Here is a 21,171-nt window from a genome sequence, read left to right as displayed (position 1 = left end):
GGGATATTTCTGAGGGAAGGAAACTGGGCAGAGCTGGAGACTATCCTGTCCAAATGGCTTGCCCAACTCTAGAAAGGAAATTGACTCTCATCTGCTATAGACTGTCTTGCTTATAACGACAGAGTCTAAAGCTGGTTGGAGGAGAGGCCATGAAAGTGGAAGGGAGAGTAGGGTATTCTCATTTCCAGATCTGGGAGGCTGCCCCTACTGTTCTTAAAGGGAAGAACAATAATTCATCATTGAGTGTTAACAACATCTTGTGTTTATATAAATCGTTAAGCTATAATTTTTTTTAAAAACCTAGCATTTGTTAGGAGTTACTATTCGTAGTTACCGTATTAGATGCTTTTCACAAATTAAACTCCACATGGAGTAGATACCTCATGCAGTAGAGACTATCATTTTACAGGTGGGGGCCTGAGGCTCAGAGACATTCACCAATGTGCCCAAGGTCACACAGCCAAAAAGTAATGGAGTCAATTTGACTCCAGAGTACGATCTAATTTTCATTATACTCTACTAACTCTTGCTTCACTAAGCACTTCCCAACGTAGAAAATGTGTTTGATCTTCACACAGGCCTGTTAAAGTAAGCAGGAAATACGTGGTCATTCCCCATTTTTCATAAAAGGACATTGATGTTAGGGATGTTGCCCATCTCATCTTGCCTATTGAATTGTTGCCTAAGAAGGGAATACAGCCCTATTCTCTTGACTCCTGGTTCTTTGTTCCTGCCACTCACAACTGAATGCGACTGTATTAATGAGGCGTCTATGCAAACGCCACTCTGCTGGTTCATATAAAAGGGAATGGAACAAAACCCAGTCTTGACCCACCAGAAAACTAAAATCTGCACAGATACAAAATCATCTTTAACTTTTGTTCCACCAAGGATTATGGACGATCTGCTATATTGCACTGTTGTGGATGCCAGGGATGATTGATGATAAAAACAGCTGCTCCCCAGACCCAGCCCATGGGGTCAGAAAGGAGGTGTTCCTAAGAACACTTTCAATACCGCAGGACAGGGACTGTGGGGAGACGGAAGTTCTTCATTCTGCCTCGCTGGTGTAGGGGGATACATACGGGTATCTGGGCAGTCTTCACAAAAGAGGTAACACACAGGTGCATTTAAATGAGTACCTGGGAATTTGCCGGCTGAGCATGGCACAAAAGACATCCTAGAGTACAGACTGCACCTGTCAAGGCCCCGAGAAGGCAAGAACGGTGCAGCTCATTTAGAGAGAGCTTCAATCTAGTGGAGCATGGCCTGTTTTGGACCAGGTGGGGAGAGGTAGGACCGGCAAAGGTGGACAGATGTCAGGACCAGAAGTGCCTCATTCATCTGTTCCAAAGGCCAGTGAGGAGTAGGTTGTTGCCAAGAAGAGACAATGCAAGTGCCAGAAAGGAGGAGGCACGTGGAGCTTGCGGCAAAGTCTCCTTTCTAGTCTTCAGAGCCACCTTTCATTCCCAAAAGACGAAGTTGCTAATGTTTTTGTCGCTGTCACAAGGCAAACCATTTCACTCTGACCCGAACCAACTGACCCATGGGTCAGGGTCATCAGAATTGTCATAATCCACATCTGTGAGTGTTTGCCAGGATCACTTTGTGATGTCTACATTTGGACTCATTTTCTACTGCACCATCTGTTTAAAACTGATCCTCGCAGGTGGCTGGCTGCCTGTCAGATGCCTCACATTTTGTCATGTGCGCTGCGAGTTAAAAGGAAAAAGAAGCTCTTAAGAGCATGTACTCCTGTGTCTTTATAAACCAGGGTGAAAACAACTATTCACAAAGTCAATTACTTTGTGCAGGGCTTGCACATACACAATACTTTTGTGCATGTGTGGAATGATCCGGGGGGGGGGGGTGCACTGGTGGTGAAGTGGGTGGGCAGGTGAAGGAGTATGCAGGGACAATCACAATTAAGAAAGGACAGGAGGGCACGTGGGTGGCTCAGTCGGTTAAGCATCTGACTCTTGATTTCGGCTCAGGTCATGATCTCCTGGTTCATGAGTTCAAACCCCACATTGGACTCTGAGCAGACAGTGCAGAGCCTGCTTGGGATTCTCTCTCTCTGTCCCCCAACACTGCTTTATTCTCTCTCTCTCAATATAAATAAACTTAAAAAAATAAGAAATATAATAAAAAGAAAGGACAGGAAAATTCACATTCTATAATCTGATTGCTACAAATGCTTTACCTGCCCTCATTTTCAATTGGCTCAGAAAATCAATTAGAAGCCCGGATATTAGTAAGTATTGTGTATTATTTTGGCTCTTCTGTGTGATATGAAGGAGTCAAGAGGATTGTGTGCAAGCATGCATGCTTACTGATGTGTGTGTGTGTGTGTGTGTGTGTGTAGACAGTTAAAAGCACTGACCTGAAAATTCCACCAGCCGACAGATTTTTGTAGAATTCTTCTGCCCACCCAGACAGTTAATTATCCAAAAGCTAATTAGGATGTTAAATTTAACAAAACGCACCACTTCCAGAAAAAAAGAACGGGTACGACAACCTAACACTTATTATATGTAATGATTGGTGAGGGGAAAAACAAAACATAACAAAATATGTCAGTGAAGAAGTCTTAGTTTGCAGACTGAGGCAGAGGAATCCGATTTGACTATTTCTAGAATACGAACTAACCCGTGAGTGGCGACCCTATTCCCTGATTTAGGGTTTTCCATGGTCAGTCTCCACTGTGACCTCATAGACAATAACTGATCTTTGTTTTCTTCTGAGAAGAACAAGTAGGTGGTTGATTTAGAGGCTGTTGGGCTGGTTCAATTTTCAGAACAAGTGATTTATTGTGGCTCTTCCAGACTTGTTCTTTTAATAAGTTTTGTTTTGTTTTTAAGGAAGAGCAATGACAACTGGGACTTCTGGTCCTTTGACGAAGTAGATGTCCTATTCTCACTCGTGCCCGGAAGAAGAAGAAAAATATTGGATCCTGCTGAAACCTAACAAGGACACAGAGCTGCGGTGTTTTGTTTGTTCCCGTTGAAGGTCAGCCTGCAAAAAGCTTGGCATCCAGGAAGCAATTCAATTCTGTTTAGGGATTGTATCTGGTAATTACACTCTCCTTAAATCTATGCCTGAGTTGTAAATCGAGAAGAAAACCTTCCAGCAGCCACCCCGTGATCCTTTTTAAAAGGGCAATTTCAAAAAAGTTCAAGAACCTTCAAGGTGCAGGTAATTCTTTGATATTTAGAAGGATTGCAATGAAAAGTCATTAGATTTCATTACGTGGAAATAAGGATTCGTCCTTTAAAAAAAAAAGAAAGAAACTGAGCACAATCATTCTTAGTATGTACTTTGTTCTGAATGGACATATGTGGATATGTATAAAACAGGGTGGCCATACTAAATGTTTTTCCCCACAGTCTATGTCTTACTATCTCTACAAAAGAAAATGAAACCAAGTAGGCTTTAGGGATACATAAATGCATTTTTAAATGTTTTTACCTTGGGGGTTAAAAATTAAATAAGCAAAACTCAACCTCCCTAAATTCTTAACAAGCGTTGAAACATACTGAGGAAAGATATATTTAAATGCTATAGGAAAGAACAATATCAAGTATATGCTGTCAAAGGACTTTGCTATTTCTTCCCATGGCACTCAACTCCAAACACGATACCCTGAACCAAGCATAATAAATACCTTCATGCATAACATCTCTCCACCGTCCTCCATTCATACGGATATTGTTGGCCACACAGTACTCATTTATCGTGAGTCTGGACACTACTTACGAATTCTTAACGCAAACTTTACAACTGTTGCTATGAAGTCACTGGGGCTAAAACTTGTGATAAAACAAATGTGTCTCTCTGTATTAGACCCTTCATGAACTTGACTCCCTTCCTGTACTGCAAGTGAGAAAGTACAAGAAAAGCTTAGAGTAGTCACGGTGGTGGTAAACAGACCTTCCGACGGAGCGCAGAATGGTTGTTTCTCTGCAGGTACCAAACATGCCTCTGTTCTTTGGTTCTGTCCCATCCAGGACAAGCCCCTTATTTCACTAGCCACTTCTGTGTCCTTCCTTTTGGCTGTTCTTCATCTCACATCAATTTTTTACTGAAGAACCTAAAATTCCTTCTCATCATTTTTTTACTGAAGAACCTACAATTCCAAGGTCTTCCATTCGTTAACAGCATAGATGTGTACAGTCAGAACAAAATAAAAGAAATGAAAAGTATTTCACATTTTCATAGCATAAAAGCTTAGCTGGAGCCACTTGGTGTTCTTCTCGAAGTTGATAATATCATAATATGATTTAGGGACTTGGACTTCTTGACAAAGGCAAGTGCAAACATCCTGTAACATTGTTTTCAACATATTTTCCAATAGACATTTCCTTTCACACTTTGAAGATGGCAAAATCTCTCCTAGTTGAACAGTAGGTGTCTGAAAAATTGAGTTTCATACTTAGGGCGTCTCTAGGCAATGGAAAGGAGAATAGCACTTCACTGGTGCCATTTATGTATTATTTTGATTATCTGGTAAAGCTGTCAGAATGCCTTCTTGAAAATCTCAAGAGGGCAGTTGTGCTTCCTCAAGTCCGTATAAGAAGAGAAGGTTGAATCGTTGCAAGGGGTTCAAAAATTCTGTGTGTCCTCCCCTGATTGCACTGCATGGCACAACGAGAAGAAATTGAATTTTGGCAAAAACAGAAAGAAAAAATCATCTCCAAAGCATTTCTAGGACATAACCAATATGGAAGTTAAATTTGTTTTATTGTTTTTTCTACATTACAAATTTACGATGAACTACAAGGGCATTTGCTAGAGAGCTTCACCTTTCTTCACCTGAAACCTCGTGTTTGTCAGGTCTTTTAATGCAATGTATCATTTGTAACCATAATAATTCAGAAGAAGTCATGCATCTCCCTAGAAAGACTGCATGAAAAGCTTCTTTAAATCATTTTCTGTCCTTGGGGCGCCTGGGTGGCGCAGTCGGTTAAGCGTCGGACTTCAGCCAGGTCACGATCTCTCGGTTCGGGAGTTCGAGCCCCGCATCAGGCTCTGGACTGATGGCTCAGAGTCTGGAGCCTGTTTCCAATTCTGTGTCTCCCTCTCTCTCTGCCCCTCCCCCGTTCATGCTCTGTCTCTCTCTGTCCCAAAAATAAATAAACGTTGAAAAAAAAAATTAAATCATTTTCTGTCCTATAATAGTGCTTAAATCATTTAAAAGTAAACTATTTTGGCACTTTAAAAAAATCCGCTTTAAAAAATCTCCTAGTTATGGGGCGCCTGGGTGGCGCAGTCGGTTAAGCGTCAGACTTCAGCCAGGTCACGATCTCGCGGTCCGTGGGTTCGGGCCCCGCTTCGGGCTCTGGGCTGACGGCTCAGAGCCTGGAGCCTGTTTCCGATTCTGTGTCTCCCTCTCTCTCTGCCCCTCCCCTGTTCATGCTCTGTCTCTGTCTGTCCCAAAAATAAATAAAAAACGTTGAAAAAAAATTTTTTTAAAAATCTCCTAGTTAAAGATTGTTTGCTGAGAGTTAAATTGCTGGTATGAGTAAGTAGTGGGCACTCAATTTCATTAGCCCCCTTGGTTCCAGTAACCAAGAAATATTTGATGAGTATGAGAGAAAGTGCTAAGGTAAAAGGGATATTGGGGCACCTGGGTGGCTCAGTCAGTTAAGCGACCGACTCTTGACCTTGGCTTAGGTCATGATCTCACAGGTTCATGATGGAGCCCTGTGTTGGGCTCTGCACTGACAGTGTGGAGCCTGCTTAGGATTCTCTCTCCCTCTCTCTCTGCCTCTCTTTCTCTCTCTCTCTCTCTCTCTCAAAATAAATAAACTTTTTAAAAAAGGGGATATTGCTCTCGTTCTCAAAGAGTTTGGAGTCTTCTAGTGAGCACCATTTATGAGGGTAAGTCCTAGAATATAAATTTATGGATAGGTCTGGAACAGATAATACTTACTTGCTAGGAATAGGTGTTTATGCATTTCAAAAGTTGTTCTCTAACGGGAAATATTTTTAAAATAAAGTTTAAGATACAATGTTTTTATTTTAACCATTAAATAAAGTCACCAGGCTTTTAATTTTAGTACTACAAATACTGCTTTTTCACTAAAGCAGAAAGTAAAACACATTGAATTTCGTTCCCATATACAGTAGCCTCCATTTTTTTCTTTGTTTATCGTGTGTGTTAAAAATTCAGTGCAAGTAAGTGGGAGGACATCTTGTGTTCATGGATTGAAAGACTTAATATAACTAAGATTCAATAATATCCAAAGCAATCTATGGATTTAGTGTAATCCCTATCAAAATCTCAACAGTTTTGGCAGAAATAGAAAAAAAAAATCCATCCTAAAATTCCCATGGAATCTAAAGGGACCCCAAATAACCAAAACAATATTTTTTTAAGATTTTATTCAGTAATGTCTATACCCAAGGTGGGGCTCAAACCCACAACCCCAAGATCAAGAGTCACATGCTCTATGAACTGTGCCAGCCAGGCTCTCCAAAACAGTCTTAAGAAGAAAACTGGAAGCCTCACACTTACTGATTTCAAACCTTAGCACAAAGAAAGTTACAGTAATCAAAATAGTATGATATCACTACAAAGATCTGTAAGCCAATGGAATAGAATAGAACGCCCAGAAATAAACCTGTACAAATATGGTCAAATGATCTTCAACAAGGGTGCCAAGACCATTCAATGGGGAAAGGACAATCTCTTCAACAAATAATTCTGGGAAAACTAAATATCCACATGCAAAAGAATAAAGATGAACACTTACACAGTATACAAAAAGTAACTCAAAATGGTATGAAAGACCTAAATAAAAAGTTAAAACTACAAAACTCTTAGAAGAAAACTGTAGAAGTGCTGACAACACTGACTCCATCCACCTTTGGCCCTCTATCTTGTTTATGACCGCACAATGACCTCTCTCAAGGTTGCGTGTTCCAGGCCCCTTGGTAGTTAATGTTTATCCTGACTGGAATGTAGGAAGGTTTTTTTCTGATCTTCCCTAAGGGGCTCAGAGAAGGCACCACTTTAGATGACAAGGACATATAACTGGTGCACAGGTGTCACCACTTTAGACCTCACCACAATGCTCTTTGCTCTATAAAAGCTGTGGATTAAGGTCCAGACTTGGTGGAGAATAGCTGGGTAGCATCCGGGCCACCCATCTGCTCGATCTACTCCAGTCAGTAAGTTACCCTGAAATAAAACTCTCTGTAAATGATATGGAGTGTCTTGCTGCATTTTTCCATCTCAAAGTGTTCTCTCAGTCTGGAGGATATCTTACTGCCCTCCTCCACCTTCTAACAAAAACATAGGAGGAAAGCTTCATGAAATTGGATTTGAAAATAACTTCTTGGATATGACACCAAAAGTACAAGCAAAACAAATAAAAATAGATAAATCGGAATATATCAAATTTTAAAACTTCTGTGCATCAGAGAACAGAATCAACAGTGAAAAAAGTTAACCTAAAGAATAGAAGAAATATTTGCAAATCATATTACTGATAAAAGGTTAATATCCAGGATGTATAAAGAACTACAACTCAACCACAACAAACAGTCCAATTAAAAAATGGGCAAAGAACTCGAGTAGACATTTCTCCAAAGAAGATATACAAATGGTCAACAAGCCATGAAGAGATGCTCAACATCACTAATCATTAGAGAAATGCAAATTAAAACCACCAGATAGACACTACCTTACACCCACTAATATGGCTACTCCAGAGACAGAAAGAAAGAGAGAGAGAGAGAGAGAGAGAGAGAGAATAACAAGTAATGGACAAGATGTGGAGTAATTGGAGCCTTTGGTGGGAATGTGAGGTAGTACACTATGGTTCCACTATGGAACACAGTATGACAGTCCTAAAAAAATTAAAAATACAACTGCCATATGATCCAACCATCTTACTTCTAGGCATATATTCAAAGGAATTGAAAGCAGGATCTCAAAGAGATATTTGTACACTCATTATTCACGATAACCAGAAGCTGTAAAGAAAGTAACTTAAGGTGTCCATTGAAAGATGAACGGATTGGGGCGCCTGGGTGGCGCAGTCGGTTAAGCGTCCGACTTCAGCCAGGTCACGATCTCGCGGTCCGTGAGTTCGAGCCCCGCGTCAGGCTCTGGGCTGATGGCTCGGAGCCTGGAGCCTGTTTCTGATTCTGTGTCTCCCTGTCTCTCTGCCCCTCCCCCGTTCATGCTCTGTCTCTCTCTGTCCCAAAAATAAATAAAAACGTTGAAAAAAAAAATTTAGAAAGATGAACGGATAAACAAAATGTAGTATATGCATACAATGGAATATTGTTCAGCCTTAAAAAGGAAAGAAACTCAGACACATGCTATAATATTTAGGAACCTTGGGGGCATTACGCTAAGTGAAATGAGACAGTCACAACACAGTAAATACTGTATGATTCCAGTTATATGAGATACGTAGAGTAGTCAAATTCATAGAGACAGAAAGTAAAAGAGTCTTTGCCAGGGACAGGGGGAGGGGAAATGGGGAATTGCTGCTTAATGAGTATAGAGTTTCAGTTTCATAAGATGAAAAGAGTGCTGGGGGCGCCTGGTTGGCTCAGTCAGTTAAGCATCCAACTTCAGCTCAGGTCATGATATCACGGTTCATGGGTTCAAGCCCCAAGTTGGGCTCTGTACTGACAGCTCTGAGCCTGGAGCCTGCTTCAGATTCTGTGTCACCCTCTCTCTACCCCTCCCCCACTCATGCTTGCTCTCTCTCGCTCTCTCTCTCTCAAAAATAAAAAAAATTTTAAAAATTAACAAAATACAATTTTCTTTAAGCCTAGAGCAAGAGGTCCATATTATCCAACTCCCTCCCTGGCCAAGTATGTTCCTGAGTTTTTAGAGGACACGTGGTATGTGTTTCTTCATTAATGGATGATGCGGGCAGCAAACTCTTTCACAGTCCTCCCATGGAGAGGTGGAGTCTGTTTCCTCTCCACTTGCATCTGGGCTGATCTCTGATGGCTTTGACCAATGGAATATGGCAGAAGTTATGCCATGGAAGATTCTAGGTTAGGCTGCAAGAGAACAGGCATTTCCACCTTGATCTCTTGGAGCTCTGAGCTGCCATGTAAGCAATCCAGCTACCCCACTAGAAAGACCACAGAGAGAGACCCTAAGGTTGCATGGAGGGGAAGAGCAGCCAGCTGGGCACTGCCTTCCAGACATCCTGCCGAGGTACGTGGGTGGACCTATCCTAGACCCTCCAGATCAAACCGGCCTTTCCAGTCGACATCACACAGAGCACAAAAAATTCGTCCAGCTGAGCCCTGCCAAAATTATGGGCCCACAAAGCAATGAAATAAAGTATTATTGGTATAGTTTCTTATAAAGCAATAGACAACCAGAAAAAAACGCTTTAAGAATTTAGTCTTTGAAACTTCTTCCCTCCTTCCTAAAGACTGAAATGAAAGGATAAAAGGACACAGAGAAATGTAATTGCAGATTGATGTCAAGATGAAAATGAACTTAGAAAAGTGAAGATCTCATTTTAGCATAAAATTATATGCTTATGTGATTGAAAGTGAAGATCACATGGGAAAGGGCCAGATAAGCACTAATCATACACAATAATTCATTTCATACAGGGATGAAAAATAATATCAGTGAGGACATGGGAGCATCTTTGCTATTGCTAGCTTTATCTTCTAATTACATACCCCATGCTGATATTTTGCCTGTAATACGGAACACACCCGCCCACTGTTCACTGAATCTACTCACAAAGCTGAACTAAGAAATGGTAGGTGGATGTCGGAATGGAGCACAGAGGAGGAGGACAGTACGTTAGAATTGGCTGAGGGGCGCCTGGGTGGCTCAGTCGGTTCAGCATTCAATTCTTGATCTCAGCTCAGGTCATGATCTCACAGTTCGTAAGATTGAGCCCGGCATCAGGCTTTATGCTGACGGTGTGAAACCTGCTTGGGATTCTCTCTCTCCCTTCCTCTCTCTCTCTCTGCCCCTCCCCCATTCATGCGCTCACTCGCACTCTTAAAATAAATAAATAAACATGAAAGATTTTTGATTGAGGCAGAACTGTCTGATACTGCTCTCTGCTCAGACAGACAACAAAGTCTCACAGACACTGAACGTCAGCAAACACCTATGTTTCAACCTGTTGCCCAGGTGGTTGCTCCTCAAGCAGTTGGTGAAGGTGATGGAAAAGTAGCAAATTTCTGACACTATGCTGAGAAATGAAGAAAGGAAAATGTACTTCTGCTTCTGATCCTTTTTCTGGGTTTGACATAAGGCAGAAGAAAATATTCCATCCAAATTAAAGACCACCTCTCACTTCATATATTAACTCAGGGTGTTGTATATCATCACTTCTAATCATGACTTACAAGTATTTGTTTTTGGCATTTTCAGAGGTCAGTCCCCAGCAGACCTATTATACAAGCAATTTCATTCAGCTTGGAAATTGTACTCTGTAATTACACTATCCTTCAATAGTCACCCTGACTAGAATGTAAATAACCCAGGGAATTATATGGCTTAACATACTTTTACATTCAAAATAAAGTTGGCTGTGAAATTTAAAGCAGGGGATATAGGCTGATTCCCAAGCTTGTGTTCTCTATAATCCCCAAAGCCCATATCCAGGCATTTCAATTATTTTGGTATATATAACTTTTAAGCTCACAGTGTTTACTAGGTTTTTCTTTTCAAAGTAACATTGGTTTGGGGAGAATCCTACCTGGGTGTGGCTCTTCAAGCCCTCACAGGAGGTAAGAGAAAGATATTCTTTTATGCACAATAAATATTTGGGTTTGACTTTAGGTTGCTTTCCAGCATCTAATATCAATTACTTAACAATTTACATCCTCTGCTACCTATTCTTATTTGTAAATAAGACTACATATTAAATACTTACCTTGTAGGGTTGTTATAAAAGTTGGAGATGAGGTATCTAAAGATATGGAGCCAAGGGGCGCCTGGACAGCTCAGTCAGTTGAGCGTCCGACTTCAGCTCAGGTCACGATCTCACAGCTCGTGAGTTCAAACCCCAAGTCGGGATCTGTGCTGACAGTTCAGAGCCTGGAGCCTGTTTTGGATTCTATGTCTCCCTCTCTCCCTGCCCCTCTCCCGCTCACATTCTGTCTCTCTCTCTCAAAAATAAATAAACATTTAAAAAAATTTAAAGATATAGAGCCAAAAAATAATAATAATAAAGATATGGAGCCAGAACTGTATACTCATTAACTATGCAACCCTGGATGATTAGCCTTGATTTTCCATGACGGTTTTGTCATCTATAAATAAAAAGGAAGAGGTGGGCACCTGGGTGGCTCAGTCAGTTAAGCATCCAACTTCAGCTCAGGTCATGATCTCACAGTTCGTGAGTCAGGCCCGCTTCAGGCTCTGTACTGACAGCTCAGAGCCTGGAGCCTGCTTCAGATTCTGTACCCTTCTCTCTCTCTGCCCCTCCCCTGCTTGCTCTCTATCTCTCTCTCAGAAAATAAATACTCATTAAAATTTTTTTTTTGATAAAAGGAAAATTATATGCTTAGAGCATAGAGTTTTGTGAAAAGGATAAAATTATGTATGGAATATCTTAGCAAGCACTTATTAAGTGTTAGCATTGATGATGATATGGTGATGACACAATGACGATACCTACACATAGTAGTTGCTCAGTAAATTATAGCTATTAAAAAAATTTAATGTTTATTCATTTTTGAGAGACAGAGCATGAGCAGGGAAGGGGCAGAGAGAGGGAGACACAGAATCTCAAAAAGGCTCCAGGCTCCGAGCTGTCAGCACAGAGCCTGACGCGAGACTCGAACTCACAAACTGCGAGATCTTGACCTGAGCCGAAGTCGGACGCTCAACCAACTGAGCCACCCAGGTGCTCCTATAGCTATTTTTAATGTTATTGAATTTAAAGAAAATGGGGTAAATCCTATGCCACATGTATTCAGAATAGGAAAACTAGAACACATGGTCTAGTGTGCATTCTATCTATGTGAAAATAATCCGGGTTTATTATTTGTTCAGGGCCTGAACCCATAAATATGACCAGAATAAAAAGACCGATTTTCAATAGCTTTATTCAGCTATTCTCATCCCAACTGTGCATTGGCATCAACTCTTGATTTTTCTAAAATGACAGACATGCAGGCCATACCTTTTACCCCAATAATTCTGGTCTACAGGTGACTGATATACAGACTATCTTGAAAGTCACATAGCCATCTGATGCATTTCCTAGATTGTGTATGCCACAGCTAGTCCTAGCCTGACGAGAGACCTTGCCAAGGAAAAACAAGTAAGTTCAAAACCCATGTATCGTGTCCTTTACTACTAAAACTTCTATTAACTCAAGACCCTATAACTTGATTTTGGAAAGTAGAATTGGCTCAGTCTGGGTCTCTGAATAAAATGCCAGCTAAGGAAATTCAAATATTCACAGAAATATTGAAACTCTTCTAGAAGTTAGTCATCAATTCTAATTCTATTTTCAAAAGCTACATATTTTAGTAAAAATGAGTAGTCTTGAGGTAAAAGTGTATGTGATCCTCTAGCCTAAGCCAGCAGCCACCAACCAGAGCTGTGATCATTTTTTGGGAGTCAGGGTTTGAACCTGGGTCTGTGTGACTTGATGGTCTGTGTTTTTTCCAGTGTATCCTTCTATCTCAAGGCTATATGCCCACAGTAAGAAGGATGAGACGAGGCCCCGGGTTTCCATCCCACATTCAATCCAGGGATGCCACCCTAATGTAAAAAGTGTCAATTTTACATTTTGGCTTGCCTTTAAGGACAGATAAGCAGTAAGAAAAGAATTGTACAAATCCCAGGTCACTAATTTATTCCTTCTCTTCTTTGTTACGGAATGCCAGAATCTTTACACGTTCGTATAACAAGGTAAACTAGTGACTCAGCAATCATCCGATTACTTTGCATCATGCTAACGATGCTTCTGGGTAAAGAGGGCCAAACGAAAATAGTGCTGAGATAATCTGATTTCACTTGCACAGACCAGGTGACCTAGGTAATTGCGAAAACCCCCACTTAGTTTTAAAGTGTGTAAACACAGTCAGAGCATGAGGTTTGCTATATTTGATTTCACCTTCACTATAGAAAACCAAATCCTCACTAAGACTTCCAATAGACCGGTAATGACGGTGGGGAATTGCAGGTCTCAACCTCTCCTTTGCGGGGAGGGAGACAGCTTGGGTAAGACCGCACACCAAACATTTACAGGCTTTGAAGAAAGGGCTGATTGGAAATTGCTCCTGAGAGAAGATCAAAGGTTGGGGCTTCGTGGAGAGAGGAACAGGATGGGTTTTAAATCAGTTTTTAAATCATAATGCTTTGTCAGTCAGCTGAGCACAAAGCATCAAGGTCTTTGCTGGGCAGAGAACAATTTTGACACAGAATGAAATGGGAAAATAGGATGTAAGAGGGAAGCTTAATGAACAACTTTGTGTCGATTTTTAAAACTGGATTTGGTTTGCTTTAAGGAAACTTTAAACATAAAGAACAGCCAACGATGTCAAAAGAAAAAGCAAGAGCAGTAAAACCGTCCAGATGTGACCGGCACAAGGTACATTGGAAAAAACATGGGCTGTCAAGTCAGACACAGCAAGGTGCAATGTCTGACTCCACGGCTTACTAGCCCTGACAAGTTACTTTCCCCGAAACTTCGCTTCCTCATCTGTAAAAGGGGGCCCTTCGTAAGCTTCTCACGGAATTGTTACAGCAATGAAACGAGACACTTCCTGTCAGGCGGCAGGAATAGTGTCTCCAGGCGAACAGTAGATATCAATTCCTTCCTCTCCCTCACCTCCAGACATCTACATGGAATAGTCTTTGATTATATTAGAAGCCATCCCTATCCTGGGCTTCCAAAAAGGAATGATACCATAAAGACTATAAATGACAAAGGAAAATACATGAGTGGTGTTTGGCTCACCAAAATCAGTAGTCCGCCCTTGCTACTAAAAGTGTGGTCGGTTGGCTGTGCCTGGGTGGCTCCGTCAGTGAAGCGTCTGACTTGATTTTGGCTCCGGTCATGAACTCACAGTTTCAGGAGTTCGAGCCCCACATCAGGCTCCGCACTGTCAGTGCTTGGGGTTCTCTGTCTCCCACTTTCTCTGGGCCTCCCTCATTCACGTTGTCTCTGTCTCTAAATAAATTAATTAATTAAAGTTAAAAAAAAAATTAAAAAACGTGGTCCCTTAACAGCAGTGTGGCTACCCTCTGTGAGCTTGTTTGAAATACAGAATCTCAGATCTCATCTCAAACCTACTGAATGGGGATCTCATCTCAAACCTACTGAAAACATCCCTAGATGGTTTCTACGGACATGAAATTTTGAGAGGCACAGGTCTGACTTCATACCATCCAAGGAATTGTTTTACTTTCTATATCAACTGGTTGTAGACTTGACTTCTAGAATAAAATGGTTAACATTCAAAGTCCTTCCAGAAAATGGGCTTAGTTTGTACTTCGAATGTTGTTCAGATACACTTAGCCTTCAGATGTTTTTGTGCACAGGTGTAGGGTTTATGTGTGATTTTTGTCTTTGTGTTTCTGTGATGGATATTATGAAGTGTTCTAGCAACCCAACATTCAAAACTGTTACTTGAGGTGCGCCTGGGGGGCTCAGTCAGTTAAGCATCTGACTCTTGATTTCGGCTCAGGTCATGGTCTCGGGGTTCATAAGTTTGGAGCCACATAGGGCTCTGCCCTGGTGGCGGGGAGTCTGCTTGGGATTCTCTCTCTCCCTCTCTCTGCCCCTCCCCCACTCACACCCACTCTCTTGCTCTCTCTCGCTCTCTCAACACAAACTTAAAAAACGTTTTTAGGGGCGCCTGGGTGGCACAGTCGGTTGAGCGTCGGACTTCAGCCAGGTCACGATCTCGCGGTCCGGGAGTTCGAGCCCCGCGTCAGGCTCTGGGCTGATGACTCAGAGCCTGGAGCCTGTTTCCGATTCTGTGTCTCCCTCTCTCTCTGCCCCTCGCCCGTTCATGCTCTGTCTCTCTCTGTCCCAAAAATAAATAAACGTTGAAAAAAAAAAAAGTTTTTAATTAATATTCAAAAATTAACTATTTCTTTTCTAAATATGGAATAATACTTTCCATGGCACCTCAAATTTATCTAAATGGTTTCAAATAATTTTAGTTTACAAGAAAAAATGTTTTTAATTGTTCTAATTGTATGAAAGGAGATTTTTTTTTCAAAGGAGATTTTTTTTTTTTTTGAATTCTCTTTTCTTTCTCTTCTACATCCGTGAATTGACTCGAAAAATTCAAATTTGCTTTAACCATTTTTTAAGAAGGAAGCTGAACTGGAGCTACCACCAAAAAAAATGTCTAACACTGAATACAAAGGACAAAGATCTTCCCCAGAGGGGTCTAGCATCCTGAATCTGATGTTTAGGGGAGAACTCAGGTTTCTCATTTTCCAGACCAATGAAGCCAAGGTAACATTGGAGGGACTGAGCTGGGAAAGGAGATGACCTCTCTGCCTGGACAAAAGTCGAGGCAGCACAGAGGAGTAGTTGAGAGAGCGGGATTTAGAATAAGAAAACCTGGAGTTCTTATTCAGGCCCTGCGATGGGCTAGTTGGGTGCTTCTGGGCGTGATACGTATTTTTCTGAATCCCAATTCCGGCTTCATAGAATGAGGAATCACAAACCTCGGTGGATTACTGTGTGACTCAAACCATACAAGTAAATACATGTAAGGTATCCAAAAGAGTACCAGCCAGGTAGTAAGGGCTCAGTGACTCAGAGCTGGTAGTGTCATTGTTTGCATGTGCAAAGTAAAGGCCTTTGGTTATGGATGCAAACCACAATGCAGGCGGTTCACCCTCCAGTACCTTACCCGCTGGGCAGCTGGGTATATGAGCTGTGAGAAGTATTCTATTGCAATGTTTAGATAAGAAATTATAGCACCTCAGGGCCCCCGAGAGGCTCAGTCAAAGTGTCCAACTTCGGCTCAGGTCACGATCTTGCGGTTCATGAATTCAAGCCCCACAGGGGGCTCTCTGCTGTCAGCACAGATCCCGCTTCAGATCTTTTGTCCCCTTCTCTCTCTGCCCTTCTCCCACTGGTTTCTTCTCTCTCTCTCTCTGTCTCTGTCTCTCTCTCTTTCACTGTCTCAATAAATAAATAAACGTTAAAAAAAAAAGAAATGAAAAGAAATTATAGCACCTTAATTTATTGAGTGCTGGTTCCAAGCACTTCTGTAAGGGCTTTACATATACTGTATCTTTACCCTTCACAACAATCATCTATGTTGTTGCTATTATTATCCCCATTTTACAGAACTAGAATCAGAAACACAGAGAAAAATGCCTTGCCAAAGGTCACACGGTAAAGTGGCTATAGTGGGCAACTATAATTTTTTTTTTCCATCTCCCTACCGAGCACTTTAGGTAGAGCACATTTAGGAAATGTTTGAAGGGGGATCCTGCTGTGAACACTGAATGGTGGGATGATTAAATTTGCATGTCGCTTGGTAAGGCTACGGTGCCCAGCTGTTCAGTCAAATACTAGTGTAGATGTCCCTGTGAAGGTAATTTTTTTTTTATAATTGACATTTTAATCAGTAGGCTTTGAGTAAAGCAGATTTCCCCTATTGTAGGTAACCTTCATGAGTCAGCTGGAGGCCTTCAGAGCAAAGGCAAGATTTCCCAAAGAAGGAATTGAGTCACAACTGCAACATAGAAATGCTGCCTGAGCTCCCAGCCTACCTGGCCTGCCCTGTAGAATTCACACTCAAGACTGCAACATCTCCTCCTACCTGAATTTCCAGACTGCCAGCCTGCCTAATAGATTTCAGACTTTCCAACTCCTGTAATCACTTGAGCTTAAAATAAAGTATCTTAAAATAAAATAAAATGTTGCTTCTACTTCTCTGGGGAACTCGAATACAAATGGGGACATAAATCTCCTCTCCTCCTCTCTTGAGACTTAAGAGCACAACACAACCAGTCACAAAGACGGAGGGGGAGTTGAGCAATTATTGACGATGATAGTGACATCAAGTATGTACTGGTGGTCGATATCCCATGGCAACGGCACCAGTGGCAGCTTCCCCATCGGGTTGTTCCTTCCCCATCAGGCTGACCTCCACACCGCCGGGCCTCTTTGGTTTTCTGCCCATTCTTTGAGACTGGCTTTCCAGCTTTACTATAGACTCTATTATTCATTATCCTTCTTGTAATTTCCTTTATGTTTAAGGAAGCCCGATTGTCCTCTGTTGCTTACAACCAGAGCACCCTGATTACACAGTGGTGGAGCAGTGATATGCATCTGGGCGTCTAACTGCTGTGCCTCCAGCCCTTTCAGCCTATTTCCTGCCATGACAGAACTTCTGATTGGAAAAGGACCTTAGCAGTCAAGTCCAATTTTAAAGATGTGGAAACTAAGACACAAACCATTGATTGTGGACTCTAAAACTCAGTGGGAACGACGAGAAATGACTCCAGGTGACAAAGGGTTATATAAAGAAAATCAAGGGTTATAAAAGGATTATATAAAAAAAGTTATACCTATCTATTCACAAATCCCAATATATCTAAATTAGGGGTTGAAGCTACAAAGAGACAAACTAAGAATGAATTAAAATTCCAAAGAGACAAACTAGGAATGAATTAAAATTCCAAAAAAAAAAAAAAAAAAAAAAAAAAAAAGGAAGACCTTTCTTATATTTCAGGAAAAGAAGCACTTACATACCTCATACAATCCAGCAGAAGAGAGAAGTTTTCGAATAAGGATAAATTGAATCAGAGATGCTCGGGAGCTCAGGACCAAGAGACACTGGCCACAAAGAAAGATGGGAGTGAAGAGCTCCAGTGGAAATAAGAGGGATTACCTGGGTATCTACAAACCAAGCCAGGAGTCCACCTTCACCCAGCTCCAGCTAGTTTCTCCCAGCTCAGATCCTTAAGAACCATGGCCAACAAACATATTATCCTCGGGCAAGAAATTGGAGGATTCCTCTTCCAGGATGGTATGGCCCAGGGGAAAGAGCTACAGAGATTGGTACCTGGAAGTACCCCCATAAAATGACAAATCTCTGGGGGCGCCTGGGTGGCGCAGTCGGTTGAGCGTCCGACTTCAGCCAGGTCACGATCTCGCGGTCCGTGAGTTCGAGCCCCGCGTCGGGCTCTGGGCTGATGGCTCAGAGCCTGGAGCCTGTTTCCGATTCTGTATCTCCCTCTCTCTCTGCCCCTCCCCCGTTCATGCTCTGTCTCTTTCTGTCCCAAAAATAAAATAAATGTTGAAAAAAAAAAATTAAAAAAAAAAAAAAAAATGACAAATCTCTGCCCAATCCTGATGATATTTTTAGGTTTACCAGTTGACAAGCCACCCTTATATGCACAGGACTCCCAGATGGTTTCTCAGTGCCCGGCTCTTAAATATGAACAGAAAGCCAAGCATCTCCAGATACTCGAGAAAAGTCTCTACCATAATAGTGAGGAGCCAATCCCCAATAACCCAAAAGGGAACCCCCTTACAAAATGTATCTAGTGACTCCTGACGGAAAAGCCCAGGAAATCTTGAAACAAGTTGTATCACCACAATGATAATGCCAATTGACAGACTTGAGGAAGAAAATTTCATGAGATGACTTTATTTATTTTGGGGCAATTAACCCAAAGATGGTCATTTAGTAACACAACCTGAATGAATTTCTGCCCTAGCTTCCCTTGGAAGAGCAAAGCCGGGGCACTTTAGAAAACTGAATACTTGCCTAGAGATTGACATTCATATGAGAAGGCTTTGGAGATGGAATTTATTTCTGAGGTCCAACAGTGTAGCCCAAAAATTGAACAGTTATCATATTCAAAAAACTTTTAGAAACTGAAGCATGTAGGAAATACTCAAAACAAACAAAACAAAACAAAACAAAAACAGTAATACAGAATCCCTTGCCAAAAGCTAATTTTGGAAGTTTAGTATCAGGAAAGAATTTTCCCAGTAGACCTATCAATCCAAACAATCTAGGCTGAGGAAATTGTTTCTGATTTGGAATGCGGAAAAAATAGACAAATATCTGTTAAATCTCCATGGGGCTTGGCCTCTCGATGCACTTAACAGAGAATGGTCATAGGAATGTGTTATATAGTGCTTTGTAATAACCTCTCTAGCCAAATATTTTAATAATTCTCTTCTCACTTGGTCCATTGTTGCCTAAAAAGAGCACTCTAAAATGTCTCTCTTGCCTTCTTTCTTTTTTCTCTTTTTTTTTTGTTTTGTTTTGTTTTTAGGTATGACAATGGTATTATAGTAATTTTTTAAAAGACTACGTTTAAAGCAGTTTTAAATTTTTTTAAGTTTATTTATTTATTTTAAGAGAGAGACGGAGAGAGTAAGTGGGGGAGGGGTAGAAAGAGAGGGAGAGAGAGAATCAGGGAGAGAGAGAATCCCAAGCAGGCTGTGACTGTCAGCGCAGAGCCTGATGTGGGGCTCGAACTCACGAACAGTGAGATCACGACCTGAACCGAAACCAAGAGTTGGATGCTTAACTGACTGGGCTACCCAGGCACCCCATACAGCAGTTTTAGGTTTACAATAAAATTAAAAGGAAAATACAGAGATTTCCATGTACTCCCCTCCCCACACATACATGGCCTCCTCCATTATCAATTCCACTCACAAGAGCAGTATATTTTTTACCAAGGATGAATGTACAATGATACATAACAATCACCCGAAGTCCATAATGTACCTTGGGTTTCACTCTTGGTGATGTATGAAGAGTACAATGACATGTTTTCGTTATTATGATATACAAATTATTTCCTGCCCTAAAAATCATCTGTGATCTGCCTATTCATCTCCACCCGCCCCCCATTCTACACTATTTGGTAACCCCTGACCTTTTTTCTCATCTCTGTAAGTCTGCCTTTCCAGACTGTCATATAGTTGGAATCATACAATATGTAGCCTTCCCATATTGGCTTCTTTCACTTGATAATATGCATTTCCATTTCCTCCATGTCTTTTCATGGCTTGATAGCTCATTTCTTCATGAATAATATTCATGAAGATAATGAATAATATTATCTTCAATGAATATTGAAGATAATCAGTGAATAATATTCCATGTTCTAGATGTGCCACAGTTTATCCATTCACCTAATGAAGGGCATCTTGGTTGAGTTTAAGTTTTTTGCACTTATGAATAAAGCTATTATAAATACCCATGTGCAGATTTTTGTATAGATATAAGTTTTCAACTCCTCTGGGTAAATACCAAGGAGTGCGATTTCTAGAGCATATAGTGAGAGTATGTTTAGTTTTATCTTCTTTTCTTTAAATTCTCCACTTTTGTTATTGTTGTGGAGTCATGATATCCCTGGTGATAGGTTTAGATAGCTCCAAAGAACAAGTCTATTACATTAGTAAAAGTAAATTTTAATATAATTTTCCCTAATAATTACTTTTCAATTATAAAGGTAATGATAAATATCAGCAATTGAAATGTTTAATAAGCATTGTTTTGGATTAGAAAATAATAGAGGATATTTAAGAAACAAAACAGAAGAACATAAGGGAAGGGAAGCAAAAATAATATAAAAACAGAGACGGAGACAAATCATAAGAGACTCTTAAATACAGAGAACAAACTTAGGGTTGCTGGTGGGGAGGTGGGTAGGGGGATGGGCTAACTGGGTGATGGGCATTAAGGAGGGCACTTGTCGGGATGAGCACTGGGTGTTATATGTAAGTGATGAATCACTAAATTCTATTCCTGAAATCATTATTACACTGTATATTAACTAACTTGGATTTAAATTTAAAAAATAAAGGGGCACCTGGGTGGCTCAGTCAGTTAAGGTCTAACTTCAGCTCAGGTCATGATCTCATGGTTAGTGAGTTCAAGCCCCACATAGGGCTCTGTGCAGATACTCTAAGTAAATAAATAAATAAATAAACAAACAAACAAACAAACAAACTTTAAATTTAAAAAATAAATAAATAAAGTCAAAAGAAAGAAAGAAAGAAAACTCTAACCTTTCCCAAGAACCCAGTGGAACCCAATATCCACTGCGAGCAGTATTACCAAGGAAATGGAAAAAAGGAGAAGATGTTTATAACCCCTTAATGCTGTCAAACTGGGAGGATCCAGATTTCTGTTTCCATTCTTTAAAAACCATGGGAATAGGGAATGGATTTCCCCATGCTATTGTCCTGATAC

The 21,171-nt window shown here is 40.9% G+C and overlaps 1 long non-coding RNA gene across 1 annotated transcript in view; it reads right to left on the bottom strand.

The window, feature by feature from the left end:
* Nucleotides 1-3,265: 3,265 nt before the first annotated feature.
* The window catches only part of LOC147575958 (uncharacterized), a 30,426-nt gene continuing 12,520 nt past the window's right edge, over nt 3,266-21,171 (bottom strand). Inside the window, exon 4 of the long non-coding RNA XR_015241987.1 lies at nt 3,266-4,634. This is a non-coding gene — a long non-coding RNA (uncharacterized LOC147575958). The remainder of the gene's footprint in view (nt 4,635-21,171) is intronic.

Source organism: Puma concolor, chromosome D2 (genome assembly GCF_028749965.1).
Source record: "Puma concolor isolate L17-30 chromosome D2, mPumCon1.1.hap2, whole genome shotgun sequence".
In the NCBI taxonomy this organism is placed as follows: domain Eukaryota; kingdom Metazoa; phylum Chordata; class Mammalia; order Carnivora; family Felidae; genus Puma; species Puma concolor.
This window is presented reverse-complemented; position numbering and strand designations above follow the sequence as displayed.